This window comes from Eucyclogobius newberryi, unplaced genomic scaffold, assembly GCF_026437365.1.
Source record: "Eucyclogobius newberryi isolate DKJ021-1_F unplaced genomic scaffold, fEucNew1.0.hap1 SCAF_9, whole genome shotgun sequence".
In the NCBI taxonomy this organism is placed as follows: Eukaryota; Metazoa; Chordata; class Actinopteri; order Gobiiformes; family Gobiidae; genus Eucyclogobius; species Eucyclogobius newberryi.
The window spans coordinates 6,381,727-6,384,405 of NW_027316532.1; the positions used below are offsets into that span (position 1 = coordinate 6,381,727).

The 2,679-nt window shown below is 36.5% G+C and overlaps 1 long non-coding RNA gene across 1 annotated transcript; it reads left to right on the top strand.

Moving 5' to 3' along the window:
* The first annotated feature begins 313 nt into the window (after positions 1-313).
* Positions 314-1,642, top strand: LOC140354396 (uncharacterized). Its single transcript, XR_011925962.1, has 2 exons — positions 314-405; positions 717-1,642. It is a non-coding gene; the product is annotated as an uncharacterized lncRNA (long non-coding RNA).
* The last annotated feature ends 1,037 nt before the right edge of the window (positions 1,643-2,679 follow it).

Here is a 2,679-nt window from a genome sequence, read left to right on the forward strand (position 1 = left end):
CTATCACAAGAGGTGTTACAAAGAATAGCTTTCTGACAAAGAAGACAAGTGATGAAAGGTAACATTTTGGTAATCAAATAAAATATATATATATATTTCCATATATTTAGATAAATTCATCATTTCATTGAAAATTATTGTAATGACTACACGATAATTTTAAAGACGTTTGAATCAAAGCAAATTTCTGTTTGTAGTGAGCTAGTATATTTCTGACCAATCACTGCATTTCCTTGCTTTATACAGGTGACCTAAAGTCTGGGAGTACGGCGATGCATATACAGCATTCTGTGACACTGTCATTCGGACACAACTGATTGAAAACCAGGAAATCCTCAGAATGAAGAAGCTCTTGTCCCTGTTCCAGAAATTCATCAAAAAACACCCTGGTCATGGAAGTTACCGGTAATTAAATTATTCTTATTGTTTATGAAAGAAAACAATAGAAGATCAGATAAACATCACAGCTATGTTTATTCATGAAATTTCATTCAAGATCAAACCAATCCTGTTAGCTACAGGAGTCTACATATTTCCATTCATTTTGTTTATTTATACAGGGAAAACCCAATGAGAAAAGTGGTTACCCTGTTAAAACACAACACAAAATAAACAGCAAACATAGGATACTAAAACACAAATAAAATAATTCTAAAACACAAATAAAATAGTAATCTATCAATACTGAATTTCTATTCCTTCTCTAATTTTTACAGATCCGATCTTCTGAAGAAGAGATTACAGCGAGACTTCCCACAGCTGAATTTCCACAAACCACCAAGAAGAAACCTGAGTGAAATGGTTTCCACGGAGACTACAGGACTTCTCCACCAGGATTTTTCAACTGAAACTGATATGTCAGTTTCTGAGATGTCATGTAGTGATGGAGAAATGGTGCCAGAAAGTGGTAAAGATGCTGCACTGCGAGAGCTCTCAAGGACAGTTTACAGTGCAGGTGTATTACTGAAACAAGCGGTCAAGAGTGCCTCTAATATGGATGAAACAAGCGGTCAAGAGTGCCCCTAGTATGGATGAAACAAGCGGTCAAGAGTGCCCCTAGTATGGATGAAACAAGCGGTCAAGAGTGCCCCTAGTATGGATGAAACAAGCGGTCAAGAGTGCCCCTAGTATGGATGAAATAAGCGGTCAAGAGTGCCCCTAGTATGGATGAAACAAGCGGTCAAGAGTGCCCCTAGTATGGATGTAAATCTGCCTCCTACACAAGAGGATCTAAATGTTTCCTCTGCCAGAAAGATTGTGCCAATTGAACTTTATAACTTACTAGCTTGGTGTGTAGGTGCTAGTGATAAATTGACATTGTCTAACATGGTAATGTATCCGAGGAGGTTGATCTTTGTTTACTGTCAATTTGCCAAGATATATATTTGTCCTCAAAAGGTAAAAATCAAACCAGTGTTGTACTTACACATTTTGACATCAATCATACTTATATCATTCCTCTGTTTGTATGTATATCCTATTCTGCAGAAAGTTTGCCTTACACTAGATCGAAAGATACACATGTCAATTAGCCTGTTTATCACGATGTAAATACTGCTTTTATGATTGTAATTATTTGTTCATATTGAAAATACATTACATAAAATTATATCCGTTCTATAGAATAAAACTTTTACCAATAGCCTATGTTTTCTTTCTTCAAATGGGCAACTGGTGTTGAAAGGGTTAAAATACTACTTTTAGATTATGTTTTTATAGTGTAGTATGAATCAAGACTAGAGAATTTGTAATTGTTGAAGCATTCAGTTGAATACTAAATGTGGAGTAAGAGTTTTCAAGTGCGTAACGATAACATGCAAAATTGTTAAAACTGTTTTTTTAACTTACGTTTGCTCTTAAACTAAAGCACCCAGAGTCTCACCACTTTACATCCTCCAAGAAAGTAGTTATGTCTCTGAGAATCTGAATTTCTGAAGTAATCAATCAAAGAATGAAAAAAATAAGAAGGTATGAAGATGGGTGTACACCCCAATTTGTCACATATTTGGGTAAACTGGCAACTTTGACACCTATTTTCTCAAATACTGGCAGAAATCATGCGGAGAACTTTTTCCCCCAGCTCAAGTACATCTTTGAGATTGGAAAACCACTTTTGAAAAGTAGTCTTGATGTGGTGGAGCGAAATTCATTTTCTAGCCACATTCTGAGTTACAGCCTATGGCCTATATGGGAAAATCGCAAAATCGCTCAAATCACCACATTTTTACGCTTCACACTTTGACAAACTCCTCCTAGGGCGATTGTCCGATCAAACTCATATTTGGGGAAAATCATCTACACAAACGGGGCATCAAAAGTTATCCATATTTTGATTTTAAGTGGTACGGTCTCTGTGCCGTGGAGCTGCAAATATACTGTCACAAATGGGAAAAACGCCAAATCCTTGAAATGTTCACATTTACGCTTCACACTTTAACAAACTCCTCCTAGTGCGTTTGGCCCACCAATCTCAAAATCGGTGTACCTCCTCTATACAAGTGGGGCATCAAAAGTTATTCAAATTTTATGGATAACATTTACGGTCTCTGTGCAGCTGAGCCGCAAACTTTTCGCAGAATTTGGACTATTTGGCTTTCAGAGTGGCCTATAAACAAGAGTTTTTTCCAAATGACATGATATTTTGCACACAATTCTCATTTGCCATCCCCAAAGTCATAT